The 18,442-nt window shown below is 37.6% G+C and overlaps 1 long non-coding RNA gene across 2 annotated transcripts in view; it reads left to right on the plus strand.

Annotated features, from left to right (window-relative positions):
* Nucleotides 1-18,442, plus strand: part of LOC147380189 (uncharacterized) — a 144,430-nt gene that overhangs the window by 41,609 nt on the left and 84,379 nt on the right. For both annotated transcript variants that reach the window (XR_015134932.1, XR_015134931.1), the window contains exon 2: nucleotides 4,357-4,456. This is a non-coding gene — a long non-coding RNA (uncharacterized LOC147380189). The remainder of the gene's footprint in view (nucleotides 1-4,356; nucleotides 4,457-18,442) is intronic.

Consider the following 18,442-nt stretch of genomic DNA (forward strand, 5'->3'; position numbering starts at 1 on the left):
TTTTTTTTTTCAACTGAAGTACAGTTGACTCACAATACTGTATTAGTTTCTGGTGAATATCTAAAGAAAACAGAAACACAAATTTGAAAAGATATATGCACTTCAATATTTAAAGCAGCATTATTTGCAATAGTCAAAATATGAAAACAACTTAAGGGTCCATTAGGAGATTAATGGATAAAGAAGATACATATATTAGAATTTATGTAAATATTGTGCTGTGCAGCTGTGCTCTGTCATATCCAACTCTGTGTGACCCCATGGACTATAGACTACCAGGCTCCTTTATCCATGGGATTTTTGAGGTAAGAATACTGGAGCAGGTTGCCATTTCCTCCTCCAAGGGATCTTCCCAACCATGGATTGAACCCACATCTCCTGCATCAGCAGGTGGATTCTTTACTCTTGAGGCACCTGAGAAGCCCATAATGGAATATTACATATCCAGGATGATATTTTGCCATCTGAAAAAACATGGATGGACCTGGAACAAATTATGCTTAGTGAAGTAGGTTAGACAAAGACAAACACTGTATATATTTTATCTTATATGTGGAATTTGAAAAAATAAAACAAATGACCAAATATAACCAGACAGAAATTGATTCACAGGTTAAAAAAATTATTTTTCAAAATTATAATTCTATACCTCTTTAAGCTGTGTAAGCATTAACTTTTATTAACCTGTGGCTCAGTGTTTACTTATACATTATAAATTCAAGAAATCTTTTATTTAAATTTTTATTTAAAGAAATTTAAGTACTATTTCTGGGTTTTGTTGTCATTTTTTGTTCGCTTTTTAAGTGACATAAAGATTTAGGGTTTTTTTTGAAAAATGTTGTAAACAAAATGTATTACCATTTTCTGAATCCATTTCAAAATTAGTATATTTAAGACATGACGCTACCTTGTGATGAATATTACAGGGAAGCTCTCTGATGCAGAGAAATTGGTACAACTTTTGTGGACATTATTAGTATGCTTTAATTCAGTAATTCTTCTTCTGGGATCTATCCTTAAGATATACTCTACAATGCATGGCAAGAGTTATGTACACGTATGTTCACTGTCATTTATAATTGATATGTACTCAACATTAAGTTGTGGCTTCCCTGGTGGCTTAGACAGTAAAGCGTCTGCCCGCAATGCGGGAGACCCAGTTCGATTCCTGGGTCAGGAAGATCCCCTGGAGAAGGAAATGGCAACCCACTCCAGCACTCTTGCCTGGAAAATTCCATGGACGGAGGAGCCTGAGAGGCTGCAGTCCGTGGGGTTGCAGAGAGTTGGACACGACTGAGCGATTTCACTTTCAAACATTAAGTTAGCAATAGGTATGTGGTTTTTCAACAATAGTTGTAGCTCTAAAGAATATAAACAAGTTGAGAAATTCAGACAACATGATCATCATATTTATATGGTACATTCATCAATAGTTACAGTTGACATCCTCATTAGTAAAAAAGAGAAAAAGAAATCTAAATATCAGTGCCCCAAATAGAAGTTAAAATGGGAAAGCTAAAAACAAAGTCAATTTACAATTTCATATTTGAATAATCTTAATATAATGTATTGTTATACATTTTAATTAGGATTGCATTCACAAATAGCTCATTACATTTTAGTCCAGAAGTGACTGTAAATCTTAGACCTTGAGGTGTATACCAGTCATGGGCTGTTCTGAGAAGTGAGATCTCTCTGGAAAGTAACAGTACTCACTTATTAAAGTGAAATCACAGACAAAGGGAAGGCCAGCTGAACTGTTTTCCTTTTAAAGATGAAGCTGAATATATCTTAAATAGAAAAAAAAAAAGGGAAAGGAAATAGCTCTATTATAGGGTTCTTTTCCTAACTTTAGCACTAATATTTTATTACTTTAATGTTTTAACCATCAATAAGTTAGCTGGTTAACAATGAGGATCATTAGGATAATTTTTCTTAGAGGACAAGGAGATGGCGTTTATGAGGTGGAGATGACAATATTTATAAGGCTCTTGAGTCCTCACACGTTTCAGTCGTTAAACCTGAAGCATAAGCAAACTGAATCTTTGTATCTATGTTTCCCATTCATTTTTTTATGTGAAAAATCATTTCATCACAAATTTTGGACAATGTATCATGATATAAAACTAGAACTTCAGGTATGTGTTTGTGCTATCAATGCGAATCCATTTTGTATTGAGAAGGAATAAGAGGTGAAAGAATGATGATACAGCTTTAGTTGTTAAAGACCCCATTTATGTTCCATAAGTATCAAGTCTGGAAATTCACTTACTTTTTTCAGCAAGAACCATTTATTTGGTGCCTATTTGCAGTGTTAAATTGTTTTACTTTCCTCAGCTCACTTTGCATATGATTTCAGCATATATGGACATAACATCTGAAGAAACAGTTGTGTCTGTGTACCTGTGTGTTCAGTCGCTCAGTCATGTCCAACTCTTTTGTGACCTCATGGACTGTAACCCCCCGGGCTCCTCTGTCCTGGAATTTTCCAGGCAAGCATACTGGAGAGGGTTACTATTACCTTACTCCAGGGGATCTCCCCAACCCAGGGGTGAACCTGCATCTCTTGTACCTCCTGCATTGGTAGGTGGATTCTTTATCACTGTGTCACCTGGGAATCCCAAAAGAATAGATAACAAGTCACAATTCAAAACCTATTTCTACAATCAATGGAAATACCAGTATTTTTATACATTCATACAGCGTGTCAGAAAAAAATATATTATTTCTTTGAGAAGTTATACCATACTGATTTTGTAATCTTCTGAAAATTTGAATTATTGGCACAAACAGAAACCCTTTCATCTTCCAGAGTGGTAACTGGACATGAAAATGTGAAAATGTCTACTGAGACATTAAGTGTAGAATGTCCCCTCTTCCTCAAAATAAATCAAAATGAGACAAGAGAAAAGGCATTTTTTAAAAAATTTATGAAGGGACTTAAAAGGTTTTCATTTTTGTCACTTAAGAAACGCACTGGGAAAGCTATACCAAGGAGGGACTTGGGAAGGACATTTGTACAGATGACATTTTGAAATGTTGTTTTGGAGGAATGAGAGTCTTATGCAGCTACAAAGAGATAAGAGAAATTTATGTACATATATCCAGTTATCTGAACATAATTTATAATTAACTGGATATATCTTTGCTTTCTCATGTGTTTCCTTATCAGTTTCACATTTCTTGCAATGATACTCCAAATGTTTAAGAGCCATCTGCTATGTAAATTCCCTGATTTCAAGTGCTCTATAACCTTCTGAATGAATTAATTTTGAATCAAAATTTATCATGCTATTCTTAGTCTGACTTTTTTTAAGTTGATAGAAGTAGTTTGGCTATCTTTCAGTCATTCAAGCATGAAAGAGCCATATTTTTTTTCATACTTTCAGACATATTTGGAAAGATTTCCACCCTTGGTTAACTCAAGCTTATGTGCAGAATGACAATCTGATATCTGTCTTCTGGCTTCTCCAGATGTCAGTCTATTATTAGGGCCCACATTCATCTCAAGAGACTGAAGATGGAGGATGGAATGAGGGTAAATGTGAATTAATGCTAGGAAAGAGAAAAAGCAACAGGAGTAAGAAAACTTGGAATGTATTACCAATAGGTGAGATTCCCTACCAAACTCTCATTTTTCCCTTTCACATGAGATCTGACAAATAAATTGTGCTTTTACAAGTGAGGGACTCTGAGAGCAAGTCATCTGATTAATTTTCAAATACAATTTTAGAGAAAAGGAGTAGGAGTCAATAGAAAGGGAGTGTAGGCAAAAATAGAAAGAGTAGATGTAAGGATTCCTAGAGCCAGGATTTAGATTCATTATAATTCTGAATATAAAAGGCATAATTTATAAAACATAGAAAAACAGCATATGCATCTTCTCTGTTTAATAAACAATGAAAAAACATGATTCCAGTATAGACAGTTTAACTTTGATTCCTTGGAAGATTGTAGAAAGACTCACTCAATAATCAATTTGATATTGCGGAGAAGGCAATGGCACCCCACTCCAGTACTCTTGCCTGGAAAATCTCATGGATGGAGGAGCCTGGTGGGCTGCAGTCCATGGGGTCGCTGAGGGTCGGAAACGACTGAGGGACTTCCCTTTCACTTTTCATTTTCATGCATTGGAGAAGGAAATGGCAACCCACTCCACTGTTCTTGCCTGGAGAATCCCAGGGATGGCGGAGCCTGGTGGGCTGCCGTCTATGGGGTCGCGCAGAGTCGGACACGACTGAAGTGACTTAGCAGCAGTAGCAGCAGCAGCAGAAAAAGAGTAAACATTAGGATAGTATAAACAGGCTGTGTGGAGAATAAATTTGGGCCCAGTTAATTTTCTTCTCACTGTGACAGAATGGTGACTTCAAGAGAAAGAGAAAGAACATAGTGTTTCAAGAAATCTTCAAGTTTCACAAAAGATCTCTTTTCCATCCCAGATGGCCTTCTCTTACAGGTAAGACTTAAAAACAAACCTGTGAGACACATATGTTATGTTCCATGGGCTCCAATCTAGAGTTATTACTTCATGAAGTCTGATTACATTGCATAATAGCTATTATATTATGTTCAAATGTGTTTAAAGGAATTTATTACTTTAATTGATATTAGTGGGTCTTTAGAAATAAAATATTTAAGGGAATATTTGCAGCAGTTTAGAACATCACAATCAGGAGATGGTGTCAGAAGTTTTGATTGCATTAATCACTGAGAATAAAGCTTAGGTGTAAAAATTCTGCTTGGGCATCATTTATTCCAATTAGAATGGAAGAGGGGACAATCAATTCTTTTTCTCTGAAAAAAAATTTTTTTTCTACCAGAATGCTGTAGACTGAGAATTGTATGAGACACTAAAATAGTTCCAATTTGAGAGATTACCTTGGGTAATTGAGTAAAGAACATTTGGAGGTACATCTCTCTTCAACTTCTCACTTCTGAGAAACGTTTCCATCATTTTATTAAAGTCAGCGTGATTTTGAATACCTTTATTGAGAAGTCCAGAATGCAAGTGTGACCACATCCACTACTGTTTAACTTATCTTAGACACTTCTTTAGTAAAATGAAGAGAATGGATGATACTTATCTTTAAGATTCTTTGTATCTCTACAAAGGATATGATTCTCTTTCTCTCAAGATCACCCAGGTTTGTTAATGAATGAGCAATACTGAAGGTTTTGTTTGAGCTTCATAACAGTATTATTTAGAACTTTTGTATTTCTTGAAACTGACTTCTGCTTAATTTTGTGTGTATGTTTTAAATGTGGGATTTATAATGTATACAATATCACATTTTAATGTTAGTGGAAAAAATCATCCTAGCGTAATAGTAAGGATTGGGGCCTGTAGTGCTTCTCTCTCCCCCTGGAAGTTTTGGCAGAAGAGTTGGAATGTTTTAGTGCTAGCAATCACTGATAGGAGGAACTACTGGCATTTACTGCTTGAGAATAGGGATGCTAACATTCTGTAATGCATCAGCCAACCCCTCATAACAAAGGATTGCTCTTCCCAGTATCCAGGATTGCCCTTGAAAAAGACTGAAGAATTGTCCTAATATTTCATACTAAAAAATTTTCAGGCCTCTCCATTTACCTTTATGTCCAATATCAGAAGAATTAATACAAGGACTAGAAAGCTTCTAGAAGGTTAGTCTTTCAAGGCTATTATCATAATCTGATAATAGCCAGACATCATTACTTCATGTGTAAGAGATGCTCAGCTTGTGGTTGTCAATCTTTTTCATGTGTTGCCTTGAGTGTTCTTCTCTGAAAGGGAAGAGAGTCAAGAAACTATTGACCAATGTGTCCAAGGACTGTTCTCAGAGGGGCATATACTGATCTTTAGAAAATACTTTGCAATGAGTATGTAGTCAAGTCTCCTTGGACAGAAGCCATAGAAATGCTCAACAGCTGAGGAAAACTTGGCAGGAAATAAGAGAAAGAGGGAAAAATAACTTTCCTCTGTTGGGATATTACATAGGTGGTTGAACTCTAAGCTCCTTGTGGATGAGGATGCTGGCCTCTAATGTCTTTATCCTCTGTCTAGCATCTGGAAGAATTGTAAGCAGATTGATAATATTTCATGAGTTGAGCAATTCCTAGATTGATAAATTCTCGAAATAGAATTAAATAATTAACTCATTTCAGTACTCTGTGTGTATGTGTTTGTGTGTATATTTTAAAAAGCAGACAATATCATTTGGTGAGCATTACAACTACCTTAAGTCTTCAATGGGTTTCCCTGGTGGCTCAGCTGGTAAAGAATCCGCCTGCAATGCAGGAAACCTGGGTTAGATTCCTGAGTTGGGAAGATCCCCTGGAGAAGGGAACAGCTACCCACTCCAATATTCTGGCCTTGAGAATTCCATGGACCCCATAGTCCATGGGGTCAAAAAGAGTCAGACATGACTGAGCGACTTTCATTTTAAATCTTCAATGGGACTAAAAATTTCCTGGATAGTTGAGAGATGCAAAATGTCAATGAATATACAAAATGTAATAAAGAAACATAAAATGTTCATACTTGCCACATATTCTTGTTGTTTAGTTCCTCGCATGTAATATGAGAATAAGTGAGACATCAACCGTGGGACAAGCAATTAAGAGTTACAATGGGAATGTCCTGGGCCATACACAGTGTATTTCTTGCTTGTGTTGCAAGGGAAAAAAAACAATCTTAATGGTAAATATAAAATGTGAAGGAAAATACATTTTTCTCTTAAATATTGAATAGAGTCTTAGTAAATCGTTGCTTATAGTTTCATTCTTATTGTAATGGGATGTCAAAATTTCAGAGAACATCAAATAAAACTTTATAGGTACAATATGAGTTTAATGCTAGAAATATTATTTTTATAACTTGGTAGTTCTATCAATTATGTGTACACCCATGGCTGATGCATGCTGATATATTGCAAAAACAATACAATATTATAAAGTAAAAACATAATAATAATAAAAAAATTAAAAAAATGTTAAAAAAAAGTAGGAAGTTTTTCAAATAGGGAATCTTCTTAAATGGTAAATTTATAGTTGTTTTTTCTTTAAGCGCAGAACAAATTAAAGGTGCATATTTAAAATTTAGCAGGATAGTAATATAAACTAGGTGATTTCCTGGTGGCTCGGACAGTAAAGAGTCTGCCTGCAATGTGGGAGACCTTGGTTCAATCCGTGGGTTGGAAAGATCCCTGAGAGAAGTAAATGGCAACCCACTCCAGTATTCTTGCCTGGAAAATCCCATGGATGGAGGAGCCTGGTGGGCTATAGTCTATGGGTTCACAAAGAGTCAGACATGACTGAGCAACTAACATTGGATTGGATTAGCAATATAAACTAGCATCTTCTAGTTGGTGAATTTTCCTTTCCTTTCTATTTTCTTTAAATTTCTTGACAGTCATTTTATCGAGAAAAACATAAAATGTATCCATAGAAGGTTATAATTATTCTTTTCAATATAGAGACATTGTGGATAGATTATTTACGGAAAGATTAACTAGTCTGTATTTTTTTCCTTCACTGAGAGCTCTTCCTTTGAGATGAGTGAGTGGGGATTTTTTCCAGCTGTTGGTAAACTGATATGTGGTGGAGATTAAGTTTCCTAGGATGATTATAAGAACAATGTAAACACATTAAGGGAGCAAATCCTAAATATTAAGAAAAATGGATTATATATCAAAGGTTATTAAATGAAAGAAAATATGCCCCGATTAAAATGTGAGGTTTTCTGCTTTTCTTGCTTCAGTGAGACTGAGATAGGGGCCACTTCTTTAGCCTTGAACTCAAATGAAAATGATTTGTGCAGGAGAACTGCAGACAATTTCAGCCTACAGGTGACATAGTGAGACAAACTTTTCTTAAGCTTTTTGGAGGCTGTTATTTTAGCAAAATCTAGCTAAAGCTATTATATTCCTTCAAGGTCCTAGGTCAGTGTTTGGCATATTAGGAAATCAATTCATGTTAGCAAAGTTGTTGTCATCACCACTTCTGTTGTTATTCATAGTTGCTGGATTGTTATGTACACTTGCATTCTGAGAAATGAAATTGTTGGATGCTGGAACTCCACTTATGATTACTAAGATAGAAGTCACAGAGATTTGGGGAAAGTATACTTAATATTGAATACCACCAGGCTGGATGCAGTCCCTAAGGGGAGCTGAACAAATTAACTGTCTAAAAAAGTAATCATATGCAGTTTGGCAGGCATAAATAAATAATTTGGATCTTGCTTTTCATTTGGAGGCCTGAGTGCTATTGTGGTTCAGTCTCTCAGTCGGGTCCAGCTCTTTGTGACCCCATGAACCGCAGCATGTCAGGCTTCCCTGTCCATCATCATTACCCAGAGATTGCTCAAACTCATTTCCATTAAGTAGGTGATGCCACCCAACCATCTCATCCTCTGTCACCCGCTTCTCCTTCTGCCTTCAATCCTTTCCAGGATCAGGGTCTTTTCCAATGAGTCAGTTCTTTGCATCAGATGGCCAAAGTATTGGAGCTTCAGCTTCAACATCAGTCCTTCCAATGTATATTCAGGACTGATTTCCTTTAGGATTAACTGGTTTGATGTCCTAGCAGTCTAAGAGACTTTTAAGAGTCTTCTCAAATACCACAGTTCAAAAGCATCGATTTTTCAGTGCTCAGCTTTTTTTATAGTCCAACTCACACATCCATACATTACTATTGGAAAAACCATAACCTTGACTAGACACAGCTTTGTTGGCAAATAATGTCTCTGCTTTTTAATAAGCTGTCCAGGTTGGTCATAGCTTTTCTTCTAAGGGGCAAACATCCTTTAATTTCATGACTGCTGTCATCATCTGCAGTGATTTTGGCTCCCAAGAAAATAAAGTCTGTTACTGTTTCAATAGCAAGGAGAGATAAAAAAAGCCTTCCTCAGTGATCAATGAAAAAAAAAAATAGAGGAAAACAATAGAATAGGAAAGACTAGAGATCTCTTCAAGAAAATTAGAGATACCAAAGGAACATTTCATGTAAAGATGGACTCAATAAAGGACAGAAATGGTATGGACATAACAGAAGCAGAAGATATTAAGAAGAGGTGGCAAGAATACACAGAACTATACAGAAAAGATCTTCATGGCCCAGATAATCAAGATGGTGTGATCACTCACCTTGAGCCAGACATTCTGGAATGTGAAGTCAAGTGGGCCTTAGCAAGTATCACTACGAACAAAGCTAGTGGAGGTGATGGAATTCCAGTTGAGCTATTCCAAATCCTGAAAGATGATGCTGTGACAGTGCTGCACTCAATATGCCAGCAAATTTGCAAAACTCAGCAGTGGCCACAGGACTGGAAAAGGTCAGTTTTCATTCCAATCCCAAAGAATGCTCAGACTACCACACAATTGCACTCGTCTCACATGCTAGTAAAGTAATGCTCAAAATTCTCCAGGCCAGGCTTCAACAATACCGTGGACCATGAACTTCCAGATGTTCAAGTTGGTTTTAGAAAAGTCAGAGGAACCAGAGATCAAATTGCCAACATCCACTGGATCATCGAAAAAGCAAGAGAGTTCCATAAAAACATGTACTTCTGCATTATTGACTATACCAACGCCTTTGACTGTGTGGATCACAATAAGCCATGGAACATTCTGAAAGAGATGGGAACACCAGACCCCCTCACCTGCCTCTTCAGAAATCTGTATGGAGGTCAGGAAGCAACAGTTAGAATAGGACATGGAACAACAGACTGGTTCCAAATAGGGAAAGGAGTTCATCAAGGCTGTATATTGTCACCCTGTTTATGTAACTTATATGCAGACTACATCATGAGAAACGCTGAGCTGGAATCAAGATTGCAGGGAGAAATATCAATAACCTCAGATATGCAGATGACACCACCCTTATGGCAGAAAATAAAGAGGGACTAAAAAGACTCTTGATGAAAGTGAAAGAGGAGAGTGCAGAAGTTGGCTTAAAGCTCAACATTAAAAAAACTAAGATCATGGCATCTGCTCCCATCATTTCATGCCATATAGATGGGGAAACACTGGAAACAGTGGCTGGCTGACTTTATTTTTTTGGGCTCCAAAATGACTGCAGATGGTGATTGCAGCCATGAAATTAAAAGATGCTTGCTCCTTGGAAAGAAAATTATGACTAACCTGGACAGCATATTAAAAAGCAGAGACATCACTTTGTCTACAAAGGTCCATCTAGGCAAGGTTATGGTTTTTCCAGAAGTAATGTATGGATGTGAGAGTTGGACTATAAAAAAAGCTGAGCACCGAAGAACTAATACTTTTGCACTGTGGTGTTGGAGAAGACTCATGAGAGTCCCTTGGACAGCAAGGAGATCCAACCAGTCCATCCTAAAGATCAGTCCTGGGTGTTCATTGGAAGGACTGATGTTGAAGCTGAAACTCCAATACTTTGGCCACCTGATGCGAAGAGCTGACTCATTTGAAAAGACCCCGATGCTGGGAAAGATTGAAGGCAGGAGTAGAAGGGGACAACAGAGCATGAGATGGTTAGATGGCATCACCAACTCAATGGACATGAGTTTGGGTAAACTCTGGGAGTTGATGTTGGACAGGGAGGCCTGGCGTGCTGCGGTTCATGGGATCACAAAGAGTCGGCGATGACTGAGCGACTGTACTGTACTGAACTGTTTCATTATTTCCCCATATTTTCCAGGAAGTGATGGGACTGATGCCATGATCTAATTTTTCTGAATTTTGAGTTTTAAGCCAGCTCTTTTACTTTTCTCTTTCACCTTCATCAAGAGGCTCTTTAGTTCCTCTTCACTCTCTGCCATAAGTGTGGTGTCATCTATATGTCTGAGGTTATTAATATTTTTCCCAGCAATCTTGATTTTGAGAATTACAAATAAGCCTGGAATCAGAGTCTATTGAAATCATCTATAGATGATCTTTTTTTTAATCTAAAATATCTCTCAGCCTCAGAACAAACAGTAGAAGTGGCTGAAAGTCAAAATGGTAACCAAAAAAGCTCTGAAAATGATAGAAAGAATTGAGGGTTGAAGTCAGCTTACTCAAGTGGCCTCAGTATGCATTTGGGTTTTCATTCATGATTATCCTTACACAGTTTCAAGTCACACGGTGAATTGTTTATCTTTACTAAATGACATTTATGCAAAATTATACTTAAAGGGTCAAAAGATAAGTAGTATTAAAATACAAAACACTAAGAAAATAGAGCTTTTGAGATCAGTGGAAATGTGTGTTTGGAAATTATGAATGGATATGGACCATCATACTTCAGAAAGGGTCATGATAAAAATTTCATTTTTCATTGGTTACATAATAAGAAGGTAATCAATCCATAAGTATTTATTAAATGAACATATGATTATAAGAATGTCCAGAAGTTAAATATGGCTCAGATATTGTCCCAGTCCACACATTGCTAACACGCTCATTAGATGAGAAAACTTCTCCTAAAATACTGTTTTTTAACACATTATTATAGTACTTAAGCAAAAGAGCAAATGTGAGTATACGTCAGATGTTATAGGTAGGTTTGCATTTGATTTCTTGGTCATAACTTTTATGAAGTCAATACTTAGTACTTTTTCATATATAAGATATACAGCTTACTAGTACACATACAGAGACACACACATAGTTATATATATTCAGTTCAGTTCAGTTCAGTGGCTCAGTCATGCCCTACTCTTTGTGACCCCATAGACTGCAGCACGCCAGGCCTCCCTGCCCATCAGCAATTCCCAGAGTTTTCTCAAACTCAAGTCCATTGAGTCAGAGATGCCATCCAACCATCTTATCCTCTGTCAGCCCTTTCTCTTTCCACCTTCAATCTTTCCCAGCATCAAGGTCTTTTCAGATGAGTCAGTTCTTTGCATCAGGTGGCCAAAATATTGGAGTTTCAGGTTGAACATCAGTCCTTTTAATGAACACTCAGAACTGATTTCCTTTAGGATGTACTGGTTGGATCTTACAGTCCAAGGGATTCTCAATAATATTCTACAACACCACAATCCAAAAACATAAATTCTTGGGTGCTCAGCTTTCTTTATAGTCCAACTCTCACATCCATACATGACTACTAGAAAAACCATAGCCTTGACTAAATGGACTTATGTTGGCAAAGTAATGTCTCTGCTTTTTAATATGTTGTCTAGGTTGGTCATAACCTTCCTTCCAAGGAGCAAGCATCTTTAATTTCATGGCTACAGTCATCATGAAATCATCAGAAGTGATTTTGGAGCCCCCCAAAAATAAAGTCAGCCACTGTTTCCACTGTTTCCCCATCTATTTGCCATGAAGTGATGTGACCAGATGCCATGATCTTAGTTTTCTCAATGTTGGGCTTTAAGCCAACTTTTTCACTCTCCTCTTTCACTTTCATCAAGAGGCTGTTTAGTTCTTCTTCACTTTCTGCCGTAAGGGTGGTATCATCTGCATATCTGAGGCTGTTGATATTTCTCTCGGCATCTTGATTCCAGCTTGTGCTTCCTCCAGCCTAGCGTTTCTCATGATGTACTCTGCATATACATTAAATAAGCAGGGTGACAATATACAGTCTTGACACACTCCTTTCCCTATTTGGAACCAGTCTGTTGTTCCATGTCCAATTCTAACTGTTGCTTCCTGTCCTGCAAACAGATTTCTGAAGAGGCAGGTCAGGTGGTCTGGTATTCTCATCTCTTTCAGAATTTCCCACAGTTTATTGTGATCCACACAGTCAAAGGCTTTGGCATAGTCAATAAAGCAGAAATACATGTTTTCTGGAACTCTCTTGCTTTTTCGATGATCCAGCGGATGTTGGCAATTTGATCTCTGGTTTCTCTGCCTTTTCTAAAACCAGCTTGAATATCTGGAAGTTCACGGTTCACGTATTGCTGAAGCCTGGCTCGGAGAATTTTGAGCATTACTTTACTAGCGTGTGAGATGAGTGCAATCATGTGGTAGTTTGTGCATTCTTTGACATTGCCTTTTTTGGGATTGAAATGAAAAATGACCTTTTCCAGTCTTGTGGCCACTGCTGAGTGTTTCAAATTTGCTGGCATATTGAGTTTAGCACTTGGATTTGAAATAGTTCAACTGGAATCCCGTCACCTCCACTAGCTTTTTTCGTAGTGATGCTCCCTAAGGCCCACTTGACTTCACATTCCAGGATGTCTGGCTCTAGGTGAGTGATCACACCATCATCTGGGTCATGAAGATCTTTTTTGTACAGTTCTTCTGTGTATTCTTGCCATCTCTTCTTAATATCTTCTGCTTTTGTTAGGTCCATAGCCTTTCTCTCCTTGATTGATCCCATCTTTGTGTGAACTGTTCCCTTGGTGTCTCTAATTATCTTGAAGAGATCTCTAGTCTAGCGTATATATTATGTATCACCTATGTGTATGTGTGTGTATCACACACACCAAATAAAGTATACAGTTTTCCACATTAAATGATATATTTGATAAAAGTTTTAAGACTTGTTGATATTAAAGCCTTATTAAATGACATATATCTATGTTGATTCCAGTAAGATTTTTAAGTGCACTGTATGTTTTTGCTGTTATATTGAGTGTTTTAAATTGATTATACATACATATGTGCTGTTTGAGATTCTTTTATATTATAGGTTATTACAAGATAGTGAATATAGTCACCTGTGTTATACCAAAAGTCCTTGTTTTATCTATGTTATATATAGCAGTGTGTATCTATTAATCCCAACTTCTAATTTATCCCTATTCCCCTTTTCTTCCCTTTGGTAACCATAAGTTTGTTTACTATGCCTGTGAGTTTTTCTGTTTTCTAAGTTCATTTGTATGTTTTTTAGATTCCACACATAAGTGGTATCACTTAATATTTGTCTTTCTCTATCTGAGTTACTTCACTTAGTATGATAATCTCTAGGTAAATTCATGTTGCTGCTAGAGGCATTGTAATTGCACTATACATTTTAATGTATTGAATATCTAATGGAATGTTTCTGATCTTTTTCTGCCATCTAGTGGTATACTCAACAGTAAGTTGTTCTTATAAGGCAAGTGTAAGACTTTCTGTATTGGAATTACAGCTTTAGATCATTTAATAAAGTTGTGAATGAACAGGAATAGAAAGTTAGTGTATGCATTTGTAGGATAGGTGTACACTACCTGGTCAGTTGCAACATTTCTCAAGGTTTCTTTCTCATTTCTTACAAAATGAAAAACTTCAGTGTTAGAGTGAGCTGAATGTGGCTTTGCCCAAAAGTCACAATCTCTCAAATGAAGTACCAAATAAATTAAATGTAAAATAATAGGTTTTAAAATTCTAACTAACTGTCACATATTGCTTCCGTATTTATAATTAGGTAACACTTACCATGTGGCAGGTATTATTTTAAGCACATGTACACATACTAGTTTTTTTATTTATGGTACATATCTTGAATGAAAATGTTTATGTCATCACTGAATATGTTGCTTAACACTAAGGTAAACATAGGCAGTACACTCTTTGAGCATATAGCACAGCAAGATCCAATTTGACCCACCTCCTAGAGTAATGGAAATAAAAACAAAAATATACAAATGAGACCTAATTAAACTTAAAAGCTTTTGCATAGCAAAGGAAAAAAATAAACAAGGTTAAAAGACAAGCCTTAGAATGGGAGAAAACAATTGCAAATAAAACAACTGACAAAGGATTAATCTCAAGAGTATATAAGCAGCTCATACAGCTCAGTATTGGGAAAACAAACAGCCCAGTCAAAAGTGGGCATAAGACCTAATCAGATATTTCTCAAAAGAGGACATACAAATGTTGAATAAATGTAAAGATGTTCAACATCACTAATTATTACAAAAATGCACATCCAAATTACAATGCGGTATTATCTAATGCCTGGAGAAGGCAATGGCACCCCACTCCAGTACTGTTGCCTGGAGAACCCCATGGATGGAGGAGCCTGGTGGGCTGCAGTCCATGGGGTAGCGAAGAGTGGGAAACAACTGAACGCCTTCACCTTCACTTTTTACTTTCATGCATTGGGGATGGAAATGGCAACCCACTCCAGTGTTCTTGCCTGGAGAATCCCAGGGACGGGGGAGCCTGGTGGGCTGCCATCTATGGGGTTGCACAGAATCGGACACGACTGAAGCGACGCAGCAGCAGCAGCAGCATCTAATGCCAGTCACAATGGCCATCATCAAAAAACCTACAGGTGATAAATGCTAGAGAGGATGTGGAGAAAAGGGAACCTTCCTACACTGTTGGTGGGAATGTAAAGTGTTATAGCCATTATGGAGAACAGTATGGAGATTCCTTAAAAAAAAAAAAAAAAAAAAAACTAAGAATAAATCTACCACATGACCCAGCAACCCTAGTACTGGGCATATACCCTGAGGAAACCATAATCAAAAAACACATGTACCTTAATGTTCATAGGAGCACTATTTACAATAGCCAGGACATGTAACCCCCCTAGAATGGCCATCAGCAGATGAATGGATAAAGAAGATGTGGTGCATATGTGCAATGGTGGCAGAAAGGGAAAGGTCTACCCACCTGAATGCAGAGTTCCAGAGAAGAGCAAGGAAAGACAAGAGACCTTCTTCAATGAACAATGCAAAGAAATAAGGAAAACAACAGAAGGGAAAAGCTAGAGATCTTGTCAAGAAAATTGGAGATATCGAAGGAACATTTCATCCAAAGATGGACACAGTACATGACAAAAACAGTAAAGAACTAATAGTAGCAGAAGAGATGGCAAGAGTACAAAGAAAAACTGTATAAAAAGGATCTTAATGACCTAGATAACCACAATGGTGTGGTCACTCATCTTGAGCCAGATATCCTGAAGTGTGAAGTCAAGTGGGCCTTAGGAAATACTGCTGCAAATAAAGCTAGTGACGGTGATGGAATTCTAGCAGGGCTATTTCAAATCATAAACAATCATGCTGTGAAAGTGTTGGACTCAATATGTCAGCAAATTTGGAAAACCCAGCAGTGGCCACAGAACTGGAAAAGGTCAAACTTCATTCCGATTTCCAAGAATGGCAATAGTAAAGAATATTTAAACTAATGGACAATTGCACTCATTTCATATGCTAATAAGATTATAACTCAAAATACTTCAAGCTAGGCTTCAGCAGTACTTGAATCAAGAACTTCTGAATATGCAAGCTGGGTTTAGAAAAGGCAAAGGAACCAGAGATCAAATTGCCAACATCCGTTGGATCATAGAAAAAGCAAAGGAATCCAGAAAAACATCACTTTTGCTTCCTTGACTATGCTAAAGTCTTTGATTGTGGATCACTACAAACTTTGGAAAATTCTTAAAGGAATGGAAATACCAGATCATCTTACCTGCCTCCTGAGAAACCTGTATGCAGGTCAAGAAGCAACGGTTAGAACCAGACATGGAACAATGGACTGGTTCCAAACTGGGAAAGGAGTACATCAAGGCTGTATATAGTCACCCTGTTTATTTAACTTCTATTCAGAGTCCATCATGAGAAATGCCTGGCTGGATAAATCACAAGCTAAAATCAAGATTGTCAGGAGAAATATCAACAACTTCAGATAGGCAGATGATATCATTCTAATGGCAGAAAGTGAAGAGGAACTAAAGAACCTCTTGATGAGGGTGAAAGAGGAGAGTGAAAAAGCTGGCTTACACTCAGTATTAAAAAAAAATTGATTTTGTGGCATCCAGTCCCATCACTTCATGGCAATAGAAGGGGACAAGATGGAAGCAGTTGACAGATTTCCTTCTTTTGGGTTCTAAAATCAAGGCAGATGGTGACAACAGCCATGAAATTAGAAGATGATTGCTAATTTAAAAAGCTATGACAAAACCCAAACAGTTTATTAAAAGCAAAGACATCACATTGCCAACAAAAGTCCATATAGTCAAGGCAATGGTCTTTGCAGTAGTCATGTACAGATGTGAGAGTTATACCATAAAGAAAGCTGAGAGCCAAAGAATTGATGCTTTCAAACTGTGGTGCTGGAAAAGACTCCTGAGAGCCTCTCAGACTGCTAGGAGATCAAACCTGTCAATCCTAAAGGAAATGAGTCCTGAATATTCATTGGAAGGACTGATGCTGAAGGTGAAGCTCCAATAATTTGGCTACCTGATGCAAAGAGCCAAGTCACTGGAGAAGACCTTGGTGCTGGGAAGGATTGAAAGCAGAAGGAGAAGGGAGCGACAGAGGATGAGGTGGTCGGATGATATCACCGATTGAATAGACATGAATTTGGGCAAACTCTGTTCGATGGTGAGAGACAGGGAAGCTTGGAGTGTTGCAGTCCATAGGGTCACAAAGCATCAGAAATGACTTGGTGACTTAACAGCAACACCAGCATTTTCCAGCCATAAAAAAGAACAAATTTGAGTCAGTTCTAGGGAGGTGGATGAACCTAGAGCCTATTATACAGAGCAAAGTATGTCAGAAAGAGAAAAACAAATGCAGTATATTAATGCATATATATGGAATCTAGAAAAAATGATATTGATAGACCTATTTGCAGGGAAGGAATGGAGATGCAGATGTAGAGCATGGACTCAACCACACAGTTGGGGAGGGAGAGAGTGGGATGAATGGAGAATGTAGCATCAACATATATACACTGTGTGAAGTCACTTCAGTTATGTCTGACTCTTTGTGACCCTATGGACCATAGATCACTAGGCTCCTTTGTCCATGGGCTTCCCCAGGCAAGGAGAGTGGAGTGGGTTGCTACTTCCTTCCCCAGGGATCTTCCCTACCCAGGGATCGAACCTGAATCTCTTAAGTCTCCTGCATTGGCAGGCAGGTTCTTTACTGCTAGCACCATCTGGGAAACCCTATATATTAGCTGGTGAGAAGAGGCTGTGTAGCACAGGGAGCAGAGTCTGGTGCTTCCTGTACTTGGAGGGATAGGAGGGAGGGAGGAAAGGGGAGGGATATATGTACAATTATGGCTGATTTGCATTGTTGTATGGCAAAAACCAACACAGTATTGTTAAAATTTATTTATTTATGTATATATATATATTTTTAATAGAAAAAAAAAGTAGGGGAAAAAATGGAAGTGATTTACAAGACTATAAGTTAGAAGGGGCTTCTTTGACAGCCCAGCAGTAAAGAAGCCATCTGCAATGTAGGAGACACAGGAGACCTAGGTTCAATCCCTGAGTTGAGAAGATCCTCTGGAGGAGGAATTTGGCAACCCATCCCAATATTTTTGCCTGGAAAATCCCATGAACAGTGGAGCCCAGCAGGCTTCAGTCCCAAGGTTTGCAAAGTCGGACACGACTGAGCAACTGAGCATATACAAGCACACACAAAAAACAATTTAGTAGAATAGAATGACAATCAGCTACACATTCAAGCTCTTCTGTTTGGGTTAGAGTCTGTCTTCTTTAGTGAAGGGAGAGTCACAAGAGAAGGCAAGGGTAATTGGCATGAATAGGAAACACAATGAATTTCTAAAATAAAACCCACCAAAATGAAACATTTAGTAGCATGTACTAC

This window comes from Bos grunniens, chromosome 1 (genome assembly GCF_055505025.1).
Source record: "Bos grunniens cultivar Pamir isolate PY7600 chromosome 1, Bosgru_T2T1.0, whole genome shotgun sequence".
Lineage (NCBI taxonomy): Eukaryota > Metazoa > Chordata > Mammalia > Artiodactyla > Bovidae > Bos > Bos grunniens.